We start from the raw sequence: 25,118 nt of genomic DNA, 5'->3' as shown, positions 1-25,118 counted from the left end.
TTTTTTTTCTTTTAAGACTTTATTTATATATTTGTCAGAGAGAGAGAGAAAGGGAGGGAGAGAGGGCACAAGCAGGAAGGGTGGCAGGCAGAGGGAGAAGCAGGTTCCCACTGGAGCAAGGAATCTGATGCTGGACTTGATCCCAAGACCCTGGGATCATGACCTGAACCAAAGGCAGACATTTAACTGACTGAGCCACTCAGGCATCCCAACTATTGCATCATTTTAACAGTTGAAACTATTCAATAGATATAGAAACAGATACAAAATCAAGCAATTTTTCACATATTCTGTGCAAAATTATACAAAGTTCTTTGAAATTCTAGCATGCCTACATAGATAACATCAAATTCCAATCTGGTCCCTGAGAATTTGTCTCAGGTGATAGCCCCATGTGGATTGAGGAAGTCCCAGTGGCCTTGAACAAGCCTTCCACTCTGGGTCATCCTGAACCCCAAAGATTCTGGGACGCTGATTTGATTCCAGAGGTAGGTTTGCTACAAATGTGCAAGCTTTATGGAGATGCTGGATTATACTGCAGATACAGAAGCATCCTTTCTGAGATCATGTTGTGAAGATCATCTTAACTGAATAGGCTTCAAGGATATCCTATCAATATCTTCCTTCATCCATTGTTATTTTTCTTCTCTTCAAGAATATTGGTAGTTAATCCTTTCTTAGATGGGCTCTGGAAAAGTCATGTACATTAAATTTTGATAACATTGAATCATGGTTCCCCTTTTCCAGTACTCCAGCATGAGTTTTCTTCTTCTTCCTTTTTTTTCCCCTAAAGTTGGAAAATATTTTTGATGGATATCTTTGGACGTAATCTATGGCATTGATAGAGTCGTTTCCATTCTTTTATTAAAATATTCAGCTGTTTGGAAGTGATAATATATAAAATGTAAATATAAATAAAAATATTTTTAAGTGATCACATTAACTTACTCATCCCAATTTATTATTTTCAAGCCTATAAAGCTGAAAAAGTACTTTTGGATATAAGGAGAATAAAGTGTTGTCAGGGAAGGTTAACCCCATTTGTAAACTAAATTATTTTTGCTAATATCATTGATTTCCAGTGTGATCTCAATTATTTCCTTTTTATGCCTACTTTAGGAAAATTTCTTCTTATTTTAAATTCTGAACAGAATAGCAAATGGACACTTGGGTGGTTCAATTGGTTAAGCATCTGCCTTTGGCTCAGGTCGTGGTCTCAGGGTCCTGGGATCAAGCCCAGTGTCAGGCTCTCTGCTCTGTGGGGAGCCTACTTCCCCCTCTCCCTCTGCCCCTCCCTGCTCAGCTCCTGCTCACTCTCTCAAATAAATAAATAAAATTTTAAGAAAAAAGAAAAGAAAGAAGGAAAAAGCTAAGTTCATTTATTTAAGATCTTTCTTCTTTTCTAAGGTAGGCATTTAGTGCAATGAATTTCCCTTAAGTATTGCTTTAGTGGTAATCCACCAAATTGTCATGTTGTGTTTTTATTTTCATTCCATTCAAAATAATTTTTAATATTGCTTTAACACTTAATCTATGGTTTATTTATAATAGTACCATATAATTTATAAATAGTTTTAAATTTCTCAAGAACTTTTTCTGGATTTTATTTCTAATTTAATTCCACTGTGATAAGAAAAGATGATGTGTTGGACTTGAATGCAGTTGAATTCGTTGAAGGTTTTTTGTTTTGTCTTATTTGCTTTTTAATGTTTCACAATATATCCCACCTTGCTGAATGTCTTGAAAAGTATCTGTGTTTTCTGAAGTGCTCTGTAAATGTCAATTAGGTCAAGTTGATTGGTATAGTGTTAAGTCTTCTGTATCCTTTGTGTCTATTTGTCAGCTATTGAGAAGTAGTACTAAAATCTTTGTATAGTATTGTTGATTTATCTATGCCTCTTTGCAGTTCTGTCTATTTTCGCTTCATGTATCTTGAAGGCCTGTTATTGGTTAGCTGAACTTTTAGGACTGATTCATTTATCATTGTGAATAGGTCCACATTATCTCTGCTAATATATATTTTTTGTTGTGTAGTCTACTTTTTCTGATCTTAATACAACCACCCCAGCTCTCTTTAGATTAGTATTAGCATCATATATTTTTGTCTATTACTTTATTTTTAACATATTTATGTCTTCCCAAGTAAAGTGTCTTGCTTGTAGACAACATGTACTTGAATCTTGCTTTGTTTTTTATCTAATTTGATAATCTCTGCCATTCAAAATGGATGCTTCTCAATCTATATTCCATGTGTTTTTTTTTATGGGTGGGATTAAATCCAATATTTATTGTTTTTTTTTCTATTTTTTGGTTTTTGTTTTGTTTTGTTTTTATAAAGGTAAGGAATTTTCTTTCTTTCTTTTTTTTTTTAAGATTTTATTTACTTATTTGACAGACATCACAAGTAGGCAAGAGGCAGGCACAGAGAGAGAAAGAGAGGGAAGCAGACTCCCTGCTGAGCAGAGAGCCTGGTATGGTGCTTGATCCCAGGACCCTGAGATCATGACCTGAGCTGAAGGCAGAGGCTTAACCCACTGAGCCACCCAGGTTCCCCTTTATTTGTTTTGTCTATGCTTTTCTTCTTCTTTCTCTTTTGATGACTTCTTAAATTAAATGAATATGACTTTATAATTTCATGTTGTCATCTGTGGAGTTTTTAATGATAACTTTTTGTTTTGTTATATTAGGGGATATTTTAAAATTTAAAGTATATACCTTTAGTTTGTTATGCTCTATCTTCAGTGATATTTTGCCACTTTGTGTATAAGGACTTGAAATACTTCTGATTATCTGCAGTGTTCCTCAATGTTATTATTCTCATTATATATATATATATATATATATATATATATATATATATAATAAACCACAGAATTCTTTATTATTGTGTTAGCTTTAATGAGTTCATTACCTTTTTAGGAGATTTAACTGTAAAGGAAATAAGATTTTTTTTAATACTCATGTCTTTGTTATTTCTGGTATCCTTCATTCCATTGGCAGATTCAGATTTCCATTAGTCACCATTTCCCTTATACTTTAAGATCTTTCTTAAATGTCTTTTGTAGTGCGAGTCTTTTGGTAATGAAGTCTTTGTATGGGTTAGTCTTTATTTAATTTTTCTTTGAAAGGAATTTTCCCTAGATAGAGAATTGTGTTGGATATTTTATTTTTCTCTAAAGACCTTGTCTTGATGCTGATAAGAAATCTGTTGTCATCTGTTTGTTTCTCTGTCACTCTGCAGGCAGTGTGTCTTCTTTTTTTTTTTTTTTTTTTTTTGCTGCTTTTATTGGTCATAAACAATTTTATTGCCTTTCTTAAAATTTTTTTTTTTGGTGGCACTTTCTTCGTGTTTCTTGGGGTTGTGGTTATGGAGTTTCTTGGATTGGTGGATTTAGAATTTTCACAATATTTATTCTTCCAATCCAGGATCATGGAACATTTTTCCATTTCTTTGTGTCTTCCTCAATTTCTTTCATGAGTACTTTATAGTTTTCTGAGTATAGATTCTGTGTCTCTTTGGTTAGGTTTATTCCTAGGTATCATATTTTTTTCAAAAAAATTGTTTGCATCTCCCCACATTTAAAAGACTTCCTTTATTTGTGTATAAGGCCACGTAAGGTTGTTCCATGTCTCACTAATGGCCTGATTTATTTTTCCAGTTTTTGTTCATTTATTTTTGTCTCTGTGTTTTATTTTGGTTAATTTCTATTGCTGTATCTTCAAGTTCACTAAAGTTTTTCCTCTAATATCTAGCTTGTGTTTAATCCCATCTAGTGCATTTTTTTTAAACCTCATGTGCTATAATATTTCTCTCAAATCTCAGCTGCTCTATTATGAAATCCAGCATGTTTTTTTCAGCTTAGGGAGACTTCAACTTTCTGCTCTCAATCTATTCCACAACCATCAGTTACAAATACCCTAAAGGAAAATGCTGGCATGAATGTGGAGTACTTTAGGAATGCTTTTATTTCTCAGGGCTCATAGCTCTTAAAGTACTGCCAATATTGGTTACTTGCCAAAGCTTTCAAATGATTGCTATATGTGTTTTGCCCAACTTTTATACTTGTTTTTAGTAGAGAATTAAACCGATAGAAAGCTTTCAGAAATGGCAAAATCAGATGTACATAGCTGAAGAACTTGGACAGAAAATATGACACTGGAAGTTAAGGTATTCAAGAAAATCATGTAAATGCTAAAATAGGATTTATACATTAATAAATTCAGTAGATTTTTTCATTAAATCATGAGACATAGACTAATTCTGGAAGAAAAAATAATAGACTTAAGTATCAGAATAAGAATACACAGAAGCAGAAATTTTAACCCTAAAAAGAGATTTGTTACTAACTTCGAATACCTGATATAAGAATACTAGTAGTTTGAAACTGAAATAAAAGTGCTATAATTAAAACTCAAACAACAGTCCTATATATAACAAATTCAACAAATTACAGGCTGGATTGATAAGAAAGAAAAACACCTTAATATATCTTCAGGTAAGATTGTTAAGCTCTAAGGATAAAAAGAAATCATCAGAAACTTCTAAACAGGAAAAAAAAAAAACAAGTTGTCCTTTAAGTCATTTTGGCAGTGGACTTTATGTTTATACCAATGGAAACTAAAAGTCAAAAGAATATGCAAACTATTGTGACAAAAAGATTATTCAAAATATTATATCCTTGCCATATGGTATTAAGAGTTTATGCTAAAAATATATGTTGATAAACATGCAAAAATGCAGAAAGTATATTAGCCTAGCACACAGGAAAATACTTGGAGTGGGATGATGGACCTTGAATAAATTAATGATCCAGAAGAGTTTTAATAATGTGAGATGAAAGAGGAAAGGAACAGAAAATACATTTTGGTAATAAAAGTACAAAATAAAAAACACTAGAGAGGATTATGCTAGGTGAAACAAATCAGAGAAAGACAAGTACCACAGGATTTCACTCACATGTGGAATTTAAGAAACAAGACAAATGAGCAATGGGAAAAGGAGAGCAAGAGAAAAACCATGAAGCAGACTCTTAACTAGAGAGGAGACTAATAGTTACCAAGGGAGGTGGTTGGGGGTGGGTTAAATAGTTCATGGGGATTTTGGAGGGCACCTGTGATGAGCATCAGGTGATAGATGGAAGTGTTAAATCATTATGTTGTACACTGAAACTAATATCACACTGTATGGTAACTAACTGGAATTTAAACAAAATTAAAAAAAAAAACCACTAAGCAGACAAGAAATAATGTAATAGCAATTGTAATAATAGTCTAAAATTTAAGAGTGGACTATCTTAGCAGAAACTTAGGAGTTTTCACAATGAAAAAAAAGAAATGTAAAGGCAGTTTAACGGATTCATCTAAGGAAGAGGAATATTTATATGAGGGGAAGAGATGAAGGGGTTATTATAAAAATTCTTTTTTATTTGTTTATTTTGTGGTATGAGAGGAAGGCGGAACATAGACATGGAGGTACCAGAAATGAATTAGCATCCCTGTGGATCAAAGCCTCATCTTGTCTTTCTTAGCAGGCAAATAGTTAATTTGAGAATTATTATGTTAAAGAACCATGCATTTCTTCTATGTTCATTTGTGTATCCACACGGCTCCCATTTTATGCTATATGATTTTAGAATGTTTTTAAACCTCCCAAAACTGTGGTTAAAATTATTTTCTCTATTCCATATTGTCTGATTTTTCTTCATTAAAAAAAAAGTACTCAGGTTTTCAAGGCAATTATTTATTTGTGTTTTCAAAGAAACACCTTCTAGATGCATTAGTGCTTTTTACTATTTATTTGTTTTCTATTCAATAATATCACTTTTGTATTAGCAACATCTCTGTTTCTTCTTTATATCAGTGTTCTCTTTTTTCTTCTTAATTTGAGTACTCTATTCCTTTATATTTTTCATCCTTCTTGAAATTAAATAAATTTTCATTTATATGTGTTTTTTGTTCTTATTTTGTTCTGCAGAGTTTTGTGATGACAGTTATTGTGGTACTTGGTATACACCATGTCATTGTTTTCTAATGTCTAGATGGTATCTAGTATCTTTTGAAATTTCTTTTTGATCTCAGTTTTTTTCAACTTATGAATTTCTTAATTTCAAAGCATTTTTTCTGTAAATTATTACATGTTTCTCATTTGATTATACTTTTATCATATAATTTATCCAGCTAATTAATTAATAATTTGGACCAATTATTTGTTTATTTATTTGCTTAATGATACATGAACATATGGAAATATATAGGTTCTAGTTAGATATGTGAGATTGGTTCTATAAATTTATAATAATTCAGCTTGATTAAATATAGCATTTAACTCTTCTGTCTTTATTATCTTTGGTTTACTAGTGTCTAACTCTAAAGAGATATATTGCAGTGTTCCACTATATGTGATACTTTTTTAAAAAGATTTCTTTATTCATTTTCAAGAGAGAGAGTGAGAGTGAGCAATTGGTGGGAGGGGCAGAAGGAGAGAATCTTCAAGCAGGCTCCATACTGAGCACAGAGTTTAGCAAGGGGCTCAATCCCACAACCCATGAGGTCATGACCTGAACCTAAACCAAAAGTTGGTTGCTCAACCAGCTGAGCAACCCAGTGCCCCATCTATGATATTTTTTTAACTAATTTATTCTTGTGATTTAATGGTTTTGGCTGATACTTTTTGTTACTATGTTTCATATATATAATTTGCAATGGTTATCTCTTCTTTAGATTTATATCTTCTTAAGTTAATGTTTACTTGTATTCTATTTATTGACTTTAGTTTATATGTATCTGTAATAGTTATGCCAAATTCTTTATTTTCTACCTTTTTTTTCTACTTCTCTTTGTCCTTTTAAGAATTTTTGATGTTTAGCAATTTTTAGGTTCTGCATTTTAATGTGAGTTTCTATTCTATTCACATGTAATATATAACAAGTATATTTTATTTTTACATTTTACAACTTACATTGTTTCCTTCATTTTCAAAAATCATTTTCATGTGACCAATGTTTTTTGCACTATATCCCCCCTACCCTGAGTTAGTTTATGAGATCTTCTCTTCTTTCCTACCTTTTTTAAACTTATTTTTTTATATCACACTAATTTATAAGATAAAATCAACTTGGAATACTTTATAACTGGAAATTTAGGTGGGAAATTCATGCATTAGGGAACCTAAGCATGCTTCCTCTTAGATGGATATCACTTACAACATTTAATGATAAATGTTAACAATTCTTTCTCAACCATGATGTACCTTTCCAGATACTGTTTTTTTGTTTCATTTTGTTTTGTTTTCCCATCATACAGAAAGTTGAAGATTAATTTTGGCTCTTGAGGTATCATCCTGAAAAAAATGTTTACTATCTGTATTTACAATACAGAGAAGTGCCTACACATTAGATTTATAATAAATGTTCTACCTCTGTGTTTTAGCTGTCATTACCTTAATCCATTCTTACAGGTCAAACAATGTGTTAGAGCCTGTAACTGGTTAAAACACATGCTACTCTCCTAAATGTAAAGTTGACAAAACAGAGAATATTAATAAAATCACATGCTGACCTATTTTTAAAGTCCTCATTTAGAGCTTCATCACTTTCAAAGGTTTCAAAGGATCTGCCCTATATATTTTTAGGTCAGAATAGCAGTAGAAGTAAAGGTTCTCCTGATGGATGAGCTAATTTTGCATTTCACTAAAACAGTTATAAATAGTTACTAATGATTTTTTAGAGGCTTTGATGGCTTCTAGCACACTATACATATTAATTATCTAATCATTATAAGCTCTTTGATTTTTCTCAAGAGGAAGATGCTACAAGAAGTCAAAAATTTATAGCCTGAGCCTGTAGGTGCATTAAATAGACACAAGCATGGATCACATGGGTCACATGGACAGGCAGAGCTGTGCAATGGTGAGCAGCAGTTTTGCTAGCCATACTGCATTCATCCAGGTTCCTTGGAGGCTTATATAAAAAGAGTATACATTATAAAACTGTGTTGTCATTCCAGAACATTGCAAAGAATACTACAAGGTCTTGAGGCAGAGAGAGAAGAAAATGTCAATGTACTCACCAGGTTAAACCAGGGTATGCTGTGGTAACCAGCAATCTCTAAATGGCAGGGTCTCCTATTGGGATAGTCTTTCTCTTTCCTTCCCTTCCCTTCCTTCTTTCCTTGCCTTTCCTATTTTTTCTTTTGCTTCTCTTTTCTTTTTTCTTTTTTTTTTCCTTTGCTGTGTGCAAGTTGCTGAACACTGATATCACGGTATTTTGCAGCCCTGGGTTAGTTAGTTAACCACTTTATTGAATGTTACCCATTTTCCTGTCAGAAATAAGAGACTTCTGGAGAGTCTCACACTAGTAATTAAATGTGCCCGCATATCCGCATATTATCCATTTACAACTCTTTGACCAGAAATGTCCATGTGACTCCACCCACTCTAATGTGAGCCATGAAGTACAATCTTTGGTGATGAGCATTATCTTCCAGCATATGTACCCAAGCTGTTTGCCTTTATATTTTCCTCATGAATGTACTAGACTGAGTTTTCTGATATGCCCTGTTTAGTGCTAGTCCTCTTTCTTGTGGAGATTGTGTAGCAGATGATCTATCAAATACCATCAAGTTAATCATGACCAGTGCCCAGTAAGGACTGTGAGATGTTTCCTTAAATTTATCCGAGGTAAATTATGTCTGCTAGATAAATATATGACAAACAACTTTAGGACTTTATAAAGACAAAGCTTTTGATAGAAAAGAAAAAAATATATAGACTAATGTATAAATAAGTGTAATAAAACAAAAATAAATATAACCTGCATATCTTCTTTGTGTATGTTAATAAAATAATAACTGTATACTGTTTCATTTAATAGATGCATCATAATATATTACCACTTTCCTATTTGGAAACTTTTATGCTTCATATTTTCAAGGTCATTAAAATGGATATGTAAGTGCAAAGTGTTTTTTCTGAATTTTTAAGTTCTTAACATAAGATAAATTTTAAAAAAGAAAGAAATTACTGGACAAGTATTAGCATGTTCAAAGTTCTTTGTTAAATTACTTAGCTGTTGGGGCACTTGGGTAGCTAAATGGGTTAAGCCTCTGACTTCGGCTCAGGTCATAATCTCAGGGTCCTAGGATGGAGCCCCACATCAGGCTCTCTGCTCAGCAGGAAGCCTGCCCCGCCCCCCCCCACTGCCTCTCTGCCTACTTGTGGTCTCTGTCTGACAAATAAATAAATAAAATCTTTTTTTTAAAAATTACTTAGCTGTTGAATTATTTATTCATTCAAAAATATTTCTGGAAGACAACACCCTATGCCAGTTAATTTCCTGGTTGACTACACAGGCACACACGTACATACACATTCAAAGAAACAAAGAATGATCTCTGCTGTTAAGAAATTTATATTCTAGGGGCGCCTGGGTGGCTCAGTGGGTTAAAGCCTCTGCCTTCGGCTCAGGTCATGATCCCAGTGTCCTGGGATCGAGCCCCACGTTGGGCTCTCTGCTTGGTGGGGAGCCTGCTTCCCTTCCTATCTCTCTGCCTACTTGTGATCTCTCTCTGTCAAATGAATAAATAAAATCTTATAAAAAAAAAGAAATTTATATTCTAATGGGGTTAAACTAATAATAATAAGTAGATTAACAAGATAATTTTAGACTACCAAAAGTGCTCTGAAAACAGTACACCAAGATACTATGATACAGACTGGGCCTCTCTAAGGAAGGTTTATTTCAGTCAGTGATAAACCGTCATGGGGGGAGCTTTCAAAGTGAAAGCTTTGTGTAAGATCTTTCATACATATATGAATGCCAGTTTCACTGTGTAGGGGCAGCTATAAATTATTCTTAGTTATTTAATTTTATAAATCTTATAGGTGAAAATTTGTGGATGATTTTGTTCTCATTTTAAATGTACATAGTCCTAAAAGGGAGAGTAAATCAAATGATCCCTCATTCATATCTGCTGTAAACTGATATATCAAGTCCTAAAGTAAAGGACAGGCAAAATGGGTTTCTGATGGTAGAGAGCAGGTTTGGAGCATGGGATTAGTGCCTAAAAAAGACCAGATTGGCAGTTACAAGCTGATGAAAAGAGATCTGAGCCATAGGAAAGAAGGACTGTAAAAACAGGTGAGTAAGCAATGATTATTTATTCTTTGCTTTACATTTCAGCCACAAAAAAAAGCCTTGCTGCATAACCTGGTTCACTTATTCTTTGTCAAATTCTCTCTTTACATTTATTGCATCATCTCTCCCCCTCATTTTATCAATAATTACAATTTCTTCTTTGGTTAAAATGCACTAAAAACACATCATTACCACTCTGCTTGGTTATTACATTGTTTTTCCACCAATCCATAAACATTCACTAAAGAAATTATCCTCAGGTGAATAAGCCGTGGTGACATCCTGAGACTGAAAATTTTAATATGGGCTTTCTTTAAGTGTCTGAATAGCTTCTGGGTATCTCTTATTTACTGATTATCTTAAGTTATCTGGATGCCTGATTTAACAGAAAATTGTCTTTTCTCCCCATGTACACAATTTAATGAATTAAAATACCACAGTAAAATTAAGCCAATATTTCTTCTTCGGAGAAGCCACCCATCATTTTTCCAGAGAAGACATATTCCTCACACTTTCAGAACTCATAAACAGAGGTACTCCATATAGAAACGCTGTCCACAATCCACACCAGGTCTTTCATTACTAGACAAGGGAGTGTGAGTCTCTCAGTGGTCCAAAAACATACATGCATTTACTTATCTGTATCACAGAAGCATCACTTCCATAGTCAAAACTGAATGTCTTAAATGGTTAAGATAAAAAAAATTTAAAAATTAAAAAATGGTTATGATAGGCACTAAATTGATTAAGATAGGCATTAAAACTACAGTAGGATTGTTTATTTTTCTAGAATTAATTTTCATTTCAAAAGGATTATGCATATAGATTAAATAATTGTATGCTTCTGTTTGGTACCTAAAATATTTAAAAATAAGATGGAAAATACTTGGTGGGATTAAATATATAAATTAAAGTCCACATCTTAGAGAAGACCCCTTGAGAATCAGATGTACTCTATACATTTAAGTTGCCATTTCCTCAAAACAGCTCAAGTTCAACATCTAAAGTGCATTTGCTTTCTCTTACACAAAATAAAATTTTGTTTCTTATCTCATGTACCCATCTTCCCAGTTCCCTGAGATACTCTTTGTTAATCACGGAGTTCTTTTTCTTAAAATAGTACATCCAGCTGGCTACGTTTCTCTGTAAATCTTACCTCTTTTAGTATGTCTAAAGTAAGTAAATTCAGTGTAACCAAAATACACTGATTTTTTTTTTAATCCTGTAGAAATTCTGCTTAAAACTTATTTGGTTTTATCTCTTCCATTTCTTTGCTGAAGCTTTCTGGCTTTTCATTCATTTCAAGAGTGAGAAGGAATGCATTAAGTATAATAGATTTTTCCTCTCCTTGAGAATGTTTTAATCTATGATTGATAGTTGAAACCAAAAAAGTTAACATTGTTTGAAGGTGTTTTTAATATATGAGTCTGAGTATATAATAAATAGGACCACTGAAACAGAAGGGGGGGAAACAAAAGAACTTGTAGTGTGGAAAGTTTTCTATATCCTATTTGAAGTGGTCCTCCATAGAGTCCATATTGTAGCTACTAAATAACAAGAGTTGTAGTAACAACCAACGAGACAAAAAATCACTATGCAAAATGGTGAAGTAAAACACACAAAGGATACATTAAAAGAGAATACTAGAAATCATTCATCTGTCTCAAAATAAGGCAGGAAAGTGGAAATTGTTGGTCAAAAAGAAAAGGAAACAAAAAGAAAACAGTAATACAATGCTAACCCTGAATCCAAATGTATCAGTAAGTCCATAAAATGTAACTGGTTTAAGAACACCAATTTAAAGACAGAGATTGTTATAGTGCATTTAAATATGAACCAACTCTATTTTGTCTACAAGAAATTCAGTGTTGGGGTTCCTGGGTGGCTCAGTTGGTTGGGCAACTGCCTTCTGCTCAGGTCATGATTCTGGAGTCTGGGATCGAGTCCTACATGAGGCTCTCTGATCGCCAGCGAGTCTGTTTCTCCCACTGTCCTCTCTCCTCTCATTCTCTCTCTCTCTCTTTCTCAAATAAATAAACAAAATCTTAAAAAAAAATAAATTCAGTGTTAATATATAGCATAAAATAAGGAAAGAAAAACAAGATATATCATGTGAATTAGTCTGGGATATCTAATGATACAGAACCAACAGGGAATCTCTTTCTAAACAGATGATAGATGAAAGATAGATAGATTAATAGATATATAACATATATAGAGATAGTTATATATATATATATAAATATATATATATAGAGAGAGAGAGAGATATTTCATATCTATTTATAGATCAATTGATTTTATAAGGAATTGACTCATGCAGTTATAGAGGCTAAGAAATCCCATGATCTCTAGTCAGCAAGCTGGAGACCCAGGATAGCCTGTGGTATAGTTTTCGTCTGAGTTCAAAGGCCTGAGAACAAGGAAAGCCAGCCAGTGTGTGTACCTTCCAGTTCAAACCTGAGTGTAAAGGCAGGAGAAGGCTGGTGTCCCAGATGGATGACAGACAAGAGAAAGAATGATTCCTAACTCAGACATTTTTTTAATCAGGCAGACATTCAAAATTGGATGAGGTCATCGCTTTTTGGCCTTTTGGCTACGATCAAGTGCAAAATTGGAAGAGGCCTACCCATATAAGGGATAACAATGCTTTACTGTCTATAAGTTCAGAGATCAGTCCATCCAAACACCTTCATGGACACAGCTGAATAATGTGTATCCAACTATCTGAGTCCACATATTTTGGCCTAATTAAGCTGATAAATAAAATTAACCATCACATTATGCAAGTTCTAATCAAAAGTAAGCTGGAGTGCTATAATAATGTCAGACAAAGCAGATTTCAGAGCAAAGAAAATCATGAGGAATAAAGAAGAAAATTTCTTTACAAAACGATAAAAGATGAAATCATTGAAAAGACATACCAATCTTAAGCATGCATACAACTAACATAATCGTTCAAATACATGAAATAAAAACTCACAAATATGGAAGAAGAAACTAGATGAATCCACAGTTATAGCTGGAGACCTTAACACTTCCCTCTCAGAAATTGACAGAATTAACATAGAGAAAAAAAATCAGTAAGAATATAGAAGAAGCAAAAAATACCATCAATCAACTGGATCCAGATGATATTTACTAACAGACATTTACAGAACACACCATCCAACAACAGAATAATATACATGCTTTCAAGTGCACATACAACATTCACCAAGATAGGCTATTCCTTTACTCATAAACCAAATTATAACAAACATAAAATAATTAAATCATAAAGAAGTATTCTCTAATAATAATGAAATTAAACTAGAAACCAATAATAGGAAGATAATAAGAAAATCTTGAAAATAAATAAACAACAGAGACATCTGGGTGGCTCAGTGTGTTAAAGCCTTTGCCTTCGGCTCAGGTCCTGGGATCAAGCCCGCATCAGGCTCTCTGTGCAGTGGGGAGCCTGCTTCCCCCTCTCTCTCTGCCTGCATTTCTGCCTAATGTGATCTCTGTCTGTCTAATAAATAAATAAAATCTTTTTAAAAAATAAAATAAACAACAGAGTTTTAAATAATCCATTGTCAAAGAAGTCTCAAGGGAATTAATAAATTTTATTAATTGAGCATAAATTAAAATGCAGTACATCCAAGTTTGTAGGATGTAGTTAAAGCAGTGTTTAGGGGAAAGTTTTTATCATTAAATGTTTATATTAGGAAAGTTAAAAGGCTACAGTGAGTAATACAAACTTCCACCTTAATAAACTAGAAAGTGCCAAATAAACTCAAAGCAAGGAGCAGAATAAATGTAGAAATCAATGAAACAGAGAACTGGGAAACAATAAAGAAAAATCAAAGAAACTCAAAGCATGTTCTTTAAAAAGAACAATAGAATTGTTAAACCTCAAGCAAGATTTATGAAGATAAAAAGAGAAGACACAAATTACCAATAATAGGAATGAAAGAGAAATTCACTTCAGATCCTGTGGACATGAGAAAGATATCTGCAGGCAACATAATTGTCCATGTAGAAAACCCCAAGAAATTTACAGCTAAACAAAATAACACACACACACACACACACACACACACACCCCTCCTACAACTAAAAAATGAGTTTATCAGGGCTATAGGATAAAAGGTCATCACACAAACGTTAACTATATTTCTACATCCTAGCCATGACAATTGGAAACAAAATAAAAAATGACATTGCAGTAACTTTGTGTGGGTACAGATGGTAACTAGACTTCGTGGTGATCAGCACTGCAGTGTATATAATTGTCAAATCACTATGCTGTACACATGAAACTAATATAAATTATATTTCAATAAAAAATAAAAATAAAAATAAGTTTAAAATGAGTAGCGAAGGGGCGCCTGGGTGGCTCAGTGGGTTAAGCCTCTGCCTTCGGCTCAGGTCATGATCCTGAGGTCCTGGGATTGAGCCCCACATTGGGCTCTCTGCTCAGCAGAGAGCCAGCTTCCTCCCTCTCTTCCCTGCCTGCCTCTCTGCCTATTTGTGATCTCTGTCTGTCAAATAAATAAATAAAATCTTAAATAAAATAAAATAAAATAAAATAAAATAAGTAGGGGGAAACCATAAAATATTGTGTCACCACTTTTATTTTATTTTATTTTATTTTACAAATTTCATTTATTCATTTGACAGAGAGAAAGAACAAGCAGAAGGAGCTGTAGGCAGAGGGAGAGGGAGAAGCCGGTTCCCTGGTGAGCAAGGAGCCTGATGGGGGGTTTAATCCCAGCACCTGAGACCATGACCTGAGCAGAAGGCAGATGCTTAACAGACTGAGCCACCCAGGTGCCCCTGGGTCACTACTTTTAATGTAGAATTCTTCACTTTTTATAGTACCATTTCCCCATCAGTTTTAACAATGTTAATGCAATAGTAAGTGTAAGTGAAGGGATGTGATGCAAAAAGATTATAAAGAAAACACACACAAGCAACAAAACTAGGTAAGTTTAGCCAATAGTCCACCATACTGTGAAGAGAAAGATGTCATAGTTAATGCCACAAAGTGGTGGAGTAGACTTATTATACTCATATTACTTGAGAAAGACATGGGTGAGCATCCTAGGATTTTGACTGGAAGTGACTCTGGCTTTCAGGCAAGAAGTACAGATTCCTGGGAATTTTACTAATCTAGATTCTATTTCCTTTTGTTATGACCATTTAAATGTAACCTTTACAAAAAGTGCATTAGGCAAGACAAAACATGTCTGGTATCTGTATTTTGCCTCAGGAACATCTGTTCTTTGATACCCCCTCACATGTCAATTTCTTTAATTCTCCTTCCATATTTAATTTCTGTTTTTCAGCCACTGAAGGATTCCTGTCCCTTTGGTGAGGTGGCCCCTCTATAATTCACACTCACCACTAAACCTCCCATTGTATGTTGGAAGAGATCATATGAACCCAGGTAATCAACGACCCATTTTAGTTAATGATATAATCATCAAAAATATTTACATTCTTATCTATAGTGCTGTAGAATCTGGTGAGACAAAAGCGGTAGCATTATCCTTTACAAATAATCAAAGAAAAAGCAAAACTTTCAATCTTTCTTTTGAAACAGAGTAATTAATTTCCTACCTAGTAAAAGAAACATGGAATTTGGAAATACACCAACAGGTACTTAAATATAAATTTTGACTTATACTTGCATGTTTTTGGAAAACTAACTCTTAGAGCCTCAGTTGCTTCATAGTAATACCATAATAGCCACCAAATTATAGAGTTTATATGAGGATTAAGGAGGATAATAATTTTGCTAAAGAAACTTGAACAGTTGGAGCATGAGGTGAATTACAAACTATTATAATTATTATTTTTCTGTAGCATTTGTAAAGCACTTTCAAAATAATCCTGCTATTAGGTAATATGCTCTATATTCTATTTTGTCTAAACAAATGATCTTGCCTCAATTAATTGATATGGAAGTATACTGGACTTATCCATTTATAATCTTGAGTATTGACAAAAGTATGATAGAAAATACTTTAAAGTTATATTACACTTTATAAAAGTAAAAGCAGTGAAAGCTTACAGGTATCTACATAAATTATTTTGAAAAACTATACAGGTTATCTAAAATGTTTACTGTGGTATGCTTTAGTGTGTTCAGTTTGACGCTCTTGTTTGTTTTCTATGTGGTGGATTAGATTTTGTATCTAAACTTTATTTTAAAAATAAAATTAGTTATTTTACTAGTTATAATTAGTTATTTTCTCTTTAATAGTATTAGTATAGTTATTTGTTCTTTAAACATATTAGTACAGCAAAGAAGGAAAATTTACAATAGAGGGAAAATGTACCTTTAGTAATTATGGGACTTAGAACATAGGAGTGGTTGAAGAGTTCAAATTTTAAATAGGTCTCTACCATATTGTCCAATTTATCTGCTCATACTGTTGTTAACCTGATGATCTGGGTAAGATTATATTACTGTTGTTTTTCATTTACAGCAACACACCTGAAAGGATAGACTTACAAAATTCACAAGTCGCCAACCTATTAAGAAGAAAACATTAGTTATAGCATAGGAAATGAAGGCTTTCCATGTCATGCCACCATAATTAATATTAATAAACATTTACTAAGTATTTAGTTCTGTTCAAAGAGGTCTTTTTTTGGGGGGGGGGGTTATTTATTTATTTGAGAGCAAGAGTGAAAGAAAGAAAGCATGAGCAGGGTGAGGGGCTGAGAGAGAAGCAGACTCCCTGCTGAGCAGCGAGTCCCATGTGAACTTGATCCCAGGACGCTGAGATCAAGACCCATGTCAAAGGCAGATGTTTAAGGGACTGAGTCACCCAGGTGCCCTGTGCAAGGAGTTTTATGTACATTTCAAAATTTAATTTTCACAATAATCTAACCAGAAAGTTATAATTATTACCTACCTTTTGCAAACATTTCCAGGGATTTGCAGATAGCAATGTCAAAGCTGGGGTTTGAGCTAGCTGACATAATGTCTAGACTTGAACATGAGAGTAGAGCCATACACAACTTCTTACCGCTTTTCAATCCCTGAAAAGTCTGTGGCCTACCTTAAAAGCTGAAAGTATCTGCATAAACATATTCTGTAATTCTCTAAATATCCACTACTTATAAAAATTTCCCGTTCATTTGGAGATTTGTTAATGTATCTGTTTTGCTCTTTCTAAAATTATTTGGCAATTTGAGTAGTTCCTCAAAGTAATGAAGGATATACTAAAATATTTCAAAGCGGATCATTTATGCACTGAGAGAGTTTGTCTCAGTGTAACTATGCACAATTTAGTGGAGAACCATTTTATTTCTTTAACACTTTTATGATCAGAAAAACTATATGTTAGATGTATTTACAAAGATAAATTACCCCAGGTATAAACTACATACCATAAAAAATTGCAGCCGCCCTATTTTGATTGATAGGGATAGATTCTTACCATCTTTTCTAGTAGTCTTCTCTCTTCCTCTTTAAAGCCTTGTCACTGGGGCGCCTGAGTGGCTCAGTCGGTTAAAGCCTCTACCTTAGGCTCAGGTTATGATCCCAGAACCCTGGGATCAACCCTGGGATCAACCCTAGGATCAACCCTGGTATCAAGCCTGGCATCAGGCTCTCTGTTCAGCAGGGAGTCTGCTTTCCCCTGCCTCTCTGCCTACTTGTGATCTGTCTGTCAAATAAATAAATAAAATCTTAAAAATAAATAAATAAAGCATTGTCACTATAATTCAACTGTGCTATAACATTCATGATGCCTATAATTCCACGGGGATGTGAGAAGCCCATAATATGTGTATTGGGACAGTTCTATCATATTGCCTTGGGCACTGTGTACCTTGTATGCCTAGTTTATATAGAAATGACACTAACTCTTTGCTTTCTGTGTAAGACATAATAGAAAGATTCTGTGTTCTGAATAGTGGATTGAGTAAAGGTCTTAAATTTTGCTGTTGGTGTGACAGTGACTTTCTACCCTTTATCCAAAATTATCAAGTGATACTAAGTTATAGTAGGAGTGATTTATCTTTTCTTATTTTTTTTGGTGGGGGGGAATGATTTATTTTTGAAATGATTTTGTCAATTCACAATACTGAACTATGGTTGGAATAAATAAGATAAGAATATGGCCCCAGCCTGCAAGAAGTTCATCCATTATTTTGATAAATTGCCTGAAAAAGAAATAAATCTGGGATTGTAATAACTGTTTAATGGAAGAGGAGAGATAGAATCAGTACATGGCATAGATACGAAAAATTATGATAGACCTCACTGGAGATTTTGTTTGTGAGTGGTGGGATTTAACTAAGTCTTTGACTATCTAAGGGAAGTAACTGGTATAAAGGGCATATGTACTTCCAAAAAAATTTTTTTTTAACCTAATTGAGGCAGAAAACATCTACTAGATCAAAAGTGGGTTTTTTGTTTTGTTTTGTTTTTACATAACAGAACTCTGCTTCCCTGCTTTAGTTGTGGTCTTTATTACCTAGAAAACTTCACAATGAAGACATACCATGTCCTTCTCAGTAGACTGAACTGAATAGTCAGTTTATCTTCTCATTATCCTTTTCAGCAGTGCAGCCTAGCAGATCCTCAACATTAGAACCTTGATTAACTGAACATTTTCATTCTTTCAACACCGTTCTAATTGTGATTTTGGAATATAAAGGAAGAATAAGTTCCTTGCTCATAGTCAAATGCAGGAATATTGAAATGTTATCAGATGCAACCTTAAGGATGTGGAATTTGCAAATTGCAAACAGAATACATAAAGAATACTATGTAAATATCTTTTTAAATAAGGGAAAATTCTTAATTATAACTATTTTGTCTCTTTTGTCCTTTCCATTTATATGCTAAATAAGGCTCTTCACACACAGGTTACCTAAAGTATATAAAGTGTGCTTGGGGGGGACAAGATGGCAGGGAAGTAGGAGGAGGCGCCTTTTCAACCTGTACCCTAAAGTGAGCTGATTACCTACCAAAGAACTCCGATCATCCATGAAATCAGCCTGAGATCAGAATTATACACGTCTGGATCTCTACAGGGGCAGAAGACGCCAGTGGGCAAGTAAAGTGGTGTGGGAAAGGCAGACTGATATCAGAAGATAAACAAAAGGGGGAGGGAGCCACCAGAGGTGACTGGTTGGAAAGTAATACCCCCAATACGAGCGAGAGTGCCCTGCATCTGGGGACCAGCATTAACTTGGAGACTGGTTGAAAGCACTCCAAAAGAGCAAAGGATTGCTGGGTGGGGGGATTGTGGGAATCGGGGTGGCTAGGGACAGGGGCTTAAGTCCCCAGTCCTGGGACAGCCTCCCCTGGCGCTGAGCCAGAGAGAGTGCGGCAGAGAAATCAGGTCTTGGTTCCTAAGCTGCCAGTGCACCCGAGAACATGTGGGGTCTGGCTCCTGTGAGGGGTTGGGAGCCACTCCAGATGGCAGAATGCCGAGCCCTGCTACAGAGCCTGAGACACACGTGCCCCTCACCCTCCCCTGAGAGAGGTACAAAGGCCCAGCTGGCGCCCTTTGATATGCGCCATTGTTTCAGAGTCTAAGACTCCTGCACCAAACTCTCCCCCCAGAGAAGTGCGAGAAGGCCCAGCCTGGTGTTTTCAGACCTGTGCCCCGTTCTCAGAGCCTGAAACGCGTGCACGACCCAGAGCCTCCCCTGAAAGAGGTGCATGCAAGCCGGGCACTCTTAGACCCAGAAAGACCAGGCACGCCCAGCGGGAACCAGCAGGAAAATCTCAGTGTGCGATCGCTGCTTGGAACCTCTCTGGCAGTCTGGAGCTTCCCAGACAGACGCCACTGCCATGGCTTTGGATACATGCAAAAGATCCTGCGTCCCCAGGAACAGGGACTCAGAACCTGCTCTGCCAGAGGCCAAGGGGGAACTTATTTGGGCTCTGCAGCCAGACTGAGGCTTCTCTCTGAGAGGGAGGTTAGGGTGCAGGTTGTTTTCCTCCAAAACTACAAAAACCATCAAAAGCGGTCAAGGTGAGAGAAAAAAAAAGTGAACAAACATAAAAACCGCCAGAGAACAAAAGCCTGAAAAAAAAAAAAAAAAACAGTTTCCTGAGAGCCCACCCCCTTGAGGAAGTGGGAGGACTTAACTCAGGGAACATCATTGACTAAAAACCCACGTGGCAGGTCCCTCCCCCAGAAAACAAACCAAGAAAGGAAAAAAAAAAAAAGGACAAGAGAACAACCACCACTACTTCATAGGAAAACTTTTATTTTTTACTCGTTCCCACTATTCTGGTTCATTTTTTTTTTATATATATAGATAATTTTTTTAACCTATTTACATCACAGTGAGCTGTCCAGTACATCAAATTCCATAATAACCTTCTAGCCTGAACTTTTTGATACATACACCTATGTTTTTCTTTTGCATTTCTATTTTTTGAATTTCCTTTTTTTTAAGTTTAGTTTAGTTTAGACTAGTTTATTCCTTTTTATTTTTATTTTCTAATATTCATTTAGAGTTAAACTTCAAAGTAATCCCCTTTCCCCAATCAATTATAGCCCTATAGGTAAAGCAATTTTTAATCCCCCTTTATCTTAGGAAAGTTGAGTCCTTTAACAAGATATCAAGATACATCCAAGAAGAATCAAAACAACCTTCCTCACCCACACTGAGAATTTATAACCACTCTCCCATTTTTTTCTTGCACCAGTGTTTCTGTGTTTCTGTGTTTGTCCTGATAGTATATAAATCTTACACTTGCGGTTCTTTTTGACGAAGTTCTCCCTTTATTTGCATATATATATTTTTTCTCTAGTCAGATACTTTTATCAGTCTTTTTGTTTGTCTACTTCATAAATCTTACCTTGGAGCCCATTTGGGCTGAACCTTCTCTTTCATCTTCTCTTTCTTTCCTGTCTCTCTCTCTCTCTTTTTCTTTTCTTTTTTCTTTTTCATTTCTTTTGTCTCTCATTTGGGTGGGGAATCCTGATTGCTCAGAAGTGTTCCAGGGTGCACCTTTATTGCACCACGGTCAATACATCCAGCTACATCTGTTCAGTCATCTCTCACCAAAATGACTAGAAGAAGGAATGCCCAACAGAAGAAAAATACAGAGGATGGACCTTCTGCAACAGAGCTAATGGATATCAACATAGACAATATGTCGGAAAGAGAATTCAGGCTAACAATTATCCAGGCAATAGCTAGGTTGGAGAAAGCCATGGATGACCAAATGGAATTGATTAGGGCCGAGCTGAAAGCAATGAGAGATGATGTTCACAATGTTAGGGTGGAGTTTAAAGCTACCAAGGCTGAGGTTCACAATGCTCTCAATGAGTTCCAATCTAATCTAAATTCTCTCAAAGCTAGGGTACCTGAGACAGAAGACAGAATTAGTGATCTGGAGGACAAACAATTAGAGAGAACGGATCAGGAGGAAGCCTTGAAAAACAGCTTAGAAACCACGAAAACAGATTCAGGGAAATAAATGATGCCATGAAACGTTCCAACGTCAGAATTATTGGAATCCCTGAGGGGAGGAGAAAGAAAGAAGTCTAGAAGATATAGTGGAACAAGTTCCTCATGAAAATTTTCCCAATCTCGCGAATGGAACAAGCGTTCATATACTAGAGGCTGAATGGTCTCCACCCAAGATTATACATTCCAAAAAAAAAATCACGACACCTGATAGTCAAATTGAGGAATCATAATTGTAGGTATAATCTCTTGAAAGCCTCTAGGACAAAGAGGCTCCTTAATTACAGAGGAAAGCCCATCAGAATAATGTCAGACCTGTCCACAGAGACCTGGCAAGCCAGAAAGGGCTGGCAAGATATATTCAGGGCACTAAATGAGAAGAACATGCATCGAAGAATACTTTATCCAGCAAGACTGATATTCAAAATGGATGGAGAGATAAAGAGTTTCCAAGACCAGCAAGGCTTAAAAGACTATGCAACCACCAAGCCGACACTGCAGGAATAATTAAGGGGGGTTCTATAAAAGAGGAAAAATCCTAAGAATAGCATTGAACAGATATATAGAGACAATCTACAGAAAGAAAGATTTCAAAGGTAACACGATGTCAATAAAAGCATATCTATCAATAATCATTCTCAATGTAAATGGCCTAAATGTGCCCATAAAATGGCACAGGGTTGCAGATTGGATAAAATGACAGGACCCATCAATATGTTGTCTACAAGAGACCCATTTTGAACCTAAAAATACACCCAGACTGAAAGTGAAGGGATGGAGAAGCATTTTTCATGCCAATGGGCCTCAAAAGAAGGCTGGGGTAGTTCTCATATCAGATGAATTAGATTTTAAACTAAAGACTATATGACTATAGTCTGACGAGATACAGAAAGACACTACATAATCCTTAAAGGAACTATCCACCAAGATGATCTAACAATTGTAAATATCTAAGCCCCCAATATGGGAGCAGCCAATTACATAAGAAAACTGTTAAGATAAAGAGTCATATTGATATGAATACAATAATAGTAGGAGATCTTAACATGCCTTTCTCAGAAATAGATCATCCAAGAAGAAAATCAATAAAGAACAAAAGCATTGAATGACACATTGGACCAGATGGACCTCATAGATATATACAGAACATGCCACCCTAAAACATTCTTCTCAAGTGCACATGGAACCTTCTCAAGAATAGATCACATACTGGGTCACAAATCAGGACTCAACTGATACCAAAAGACTGAGATTATTCCCTGCATATTCTCAGATCACAATGCTTTGAAACTGGAGCTCAATCACAAGGAAAAGTTCTGAAGGAACTCAAACATCTGGAAGCTAAAGACCACCTTGCTTAAGAATGCTTGGATCAGAAGACTATACTTTCAGGGATCATTTCTATAGTTTGTTACTAGAGAAGTTTCTCTGAACATGAAGACTGCTTGGATCAACCAGGAGATCAAAGAAGAACTGAAACAATTCGTGGAAACCAATGAGAATGAAGACACTTCAGTCCAAAACCTATGGAATACGGCAAAGGTAGTCCTAAGGGAGAAATACATAGCCACCCAAGCCTCCCTCAAAAAAATTGAAAAATCAGAACACAGAAGCTGTCTCTACACCTTAAAGAACTGGAGAATCAACAACAAATCAAACCAATTCCACACATAATAAGGGAAATAATCAAGATTAGAACTAAGATCAATGAGATAGAAACTAGAGATACAGTAGAACGTGTCAATGAAACTAGAAGCTGGTTTTTTGAAAGAATCAATAATATTGATAAACCATTAGCCACACTAATCCAAAAGAAAAGAGAGAAAGCCCAAATTAATAAAATTATGAATGAAAATGGAGAGATCACAATGAACACCAAGGAAATAGAAACAATCATCAGAAGATATTATCAACAGTTATATGCCAATAAGCTTAGCAACCTAGATGAAATGGATGCATTCCTGGAAAACTATAAACTCCCAAATTGAACCAGGAAGAAATGTACAACCTGAATAGACCAATATCTAGTAACGAGATTGAAACAGTGATCAAAAAACAAGAGCCCAGGACCTGACGGATTCCCTGGGGAATTCTAATAAACTTTCAAAGAAGAAATCACACTTATTCTCCTGAAGCTGTTTCAAAAAATTGAAGCAGAAGGAAAACTTCCTGACTCTTTCTATGAAGCCAGCATTACCCTGATCCCCAAACCAGGCAAAGACTCTACCAAAAAGAAGAATTTCAGACCAATATCACTGATGAATATGAATGCTAAGATTCTCAACAAGATCCTAGCAAACAGTATCCAGCAGCACATTAAAAAGATTATCCACCATGACCAGGTGGGATTCATCCCTGGGCTACAAGGATGGTTCAACATTTGCAAATCAATCAATGTGATAGAACGAATTAATATGAGAAGAGAGAAGAACCACATGGTCCTCTCAACTGATGTAGAATAAGCATTTGACAAAACTTAGCATCTGTTCCTGATTAAAACGCTTCAAAGTATAGGGATAGAGGGAACATTCCTGAACTTCATCAAATCTATCTATGAAAGACCCACAGCAAATATCATCTTCAATGGGAAAAAGCTTGCAGCCTTCCTGTTGAGACCAGGAACAAGACAAGGATGCCCACTTTCACCACTCTTGTTCAACATAGTATTACAAGTCCTAGCAAGAAAAATCAGACAACAAAGAGAAATAAAAGAAATAAAATAAAATAAAAATATCCAAACTGGCAATGAAGAAGTCAAACTCTCTCTCCTCGCTGATGACATGATTCTTTATATGGAAAACCAAAAAGACTCCACCCCCAAACTACTAGAACTCATACAGCAATTCAGCAATGTGGCAGGATACAAAGTCAATGTACAGAAATCAGTGGCTTTCTTATAAACTAACAATGAAAATACAGAAAGGGAAATTCAAGAATCGATTCCATTTACTATAGCACCAAGAACCATAAGATACCTGGGAATAAACCTAACCAAACAGGTAAAGGATCTGTACTTGAGGAACTACAGAACACACATGGAAGAAATTGAAGAAGACACAAAAAGATGGAAGACCATTCCATGCTCTTGGATCGCAAGAATAAACATTGTTAAAATGTCTATACTGCCTAGAGCAATCTATACTTTTAATGCCATTCTGATCAAAATTCCACTGGTATTCGTCAAAGAGCTGGAGCAAATAATCCAAAAATTTGTATGGAATCAGAAGAGATCCCAAATCACTAAGAAAATGTTGAAAAACAAAAATAAAACTGGGGGCATCACGCTACCTGATTTCAAGCTTTACTACAAAGCTGTGATCACCAAGACAGCATGGTACTGGCATAAAAACAGACACATAGAGCAGTGGAGCAGAGTAGAGAGCCCAGATATGGACCCTCAACTCTATGGTCAATTAATCTTCAACAAAACAGGAAAAAATATACAGTGGAAAAAAGACAGTCTCTTCAATAAATGGTGCTGGGAAAACTGGGCAGCTATATGTCGAAGAATGAAACTTGACCATTCTCTTACACTGTACACAA

At 35.1% G+C, this 25,118-nt stretch overlaps 1 pseudogene; it reads left to right on the top strand.

Annotated features, from left to right (window-relative positions):
* The first annotated feature begins 22,951 nt into the window (after positions 1-22,951).
* LOC123391571 lies at positions 22,952-23,065 on the top strand (annotated as a pseudogene).
* The last annotated feature ends 2,053 nt before the right edge of the window (positions 23,066-25,118 follow it).

The sequence above is a fragment of the Mustela putorius genome, unplaced genomic scaffold (genome assembly GCF_011764305.1).
Source record: "Mustela putorius furo isolate JIRA1106 unplaced genomic scaffold, ASM1176430v1.1 tig00000242_pilon_pilon_pilon, whole genome shotgun sequence".
Lineage (NCBI taxonomy): Eukaryota > Metazoa > Chordata > Mammalia > Carnivora > Mustelidae > Mustela > Mustela putorius.
This window is presented reverse-complemented; position numbering and strand designations above follow the sequence as displayed.